Below are 1,339 nucleotides of genomic sequence, written 5' to 3'. Positions count from 1 at the left end.
ACGCACGAAAGAAGGAAAAGCCATACGAGTGTACAGTGAGAAGACGGTCATCTGCAAGTCAGGAGGAGGGTCTCCACCAAGACCCAACCATGCTGGCGTCCTGATCTCGGACCTCCAGCCTCCAAAACTGTGAAAATAGAAATGTCTATGGTTTAAGCCACCCAATACCCCTGACATGATGCAGTAAGACACTTCACAGAGGCACTTCACCTCTGCGGTATTCTTCCTAAAAATTTATCTCAGTCTAATCATCAAAAAGCATCAGCAAGCCCAAAGTGAGAAACCATTTACAAAATAACTGACCAGTACTGTTAGATCCCAAAATACAAAAAAGACTAAGAAACTGTCACAGAGCAGAGAAGACTAAGGAGACATGACCCAAGAACAGAAAAATTAGTGGGAAAACTGGTGAAATATAAATAAAATTTATAGTTTAATTGTATTTCACCAATGTTAACTTCCCAGTTTTGATAAACATGCCATGGTTTTGTAAGATGTTAAGATATGAGAGGAAGATATAAGACTTTAGAGGAAGCCCACTAAGGGTATTGCATTTTCTATACTATCTTTGCATCACTTCTGCAAATCTAAACTTATTGCAACATAGCAAGTTTTTAAAATGTCAGAAAAGACTTCTAGAAATGAACTAGTAAATTGATTGTATGACGCAACTTTTTAGACAAAAGACTACACAAAACACAGCCAGAGTGATTTTCCTAAAAAACAAATCTGATTGTTACTTTCTTATTTAGAGCTTTTTAATGGTTTCCCTTGCCATCAAAAAAAAAATTCGAATTCTTTAACATGGCCTATGAGGCAATGGAAGGCAGAATAATCCTTCCCCATCCCATATATCCATGTCTTAATCCCTGAAACCTGTGAATATGTTAGGTTACATTGTACAGGGGAGTTAAAGTTATAGATAGTATTAGTAGTGTTAATCAGCTGACCTTAAAATGGGGGGGAAGGGATTAGCCTCAATTACCCAGGTGAGCTCAATGTAATCAAAAAATCTTTAAAAAAGGAATAGGGAAACGTAACTACAGAAGACTTCTAAGAGAAATGCAATGTTGCTGGCTTTGAAGATGGAAAGAAGTGGTCATGAGTCAAGGAATGTGGGCAGCCTTAAAAAAGCTGGAAAAGGCCAACGAATGGATTCTTTCCTACAGCCTGTAGAAGAGAATGCAGCTCTACTGACACCGTGACTTTAGCCCAGTTAGACTTCTAACCTACAGATGAATCCATGAAGTTTTAGGCCACCAATCTGTGGTAATTTGTTACAGCAGAAAGAGAAAACTAATGCACAGGTCCTGCTTACCTCCTCTGATTCACTGCACAC

This window comes from Pteropus alecto, unplaced genomic scaffold, assembly GCF_000325575.1.
Source record: "Pteropus alecto unplaced genomic scaffold, ASM32557v1 scaffold5, whole genome shotgun sequence".
NCBI lineage: Eukaryota > Metazoa > Chordata > Mammalia > Chiroptera > Pteropodidae > Pteropus > Pteropus alecto.
This window is presented reverse-complemented; position numbering follows the sequence as displayed.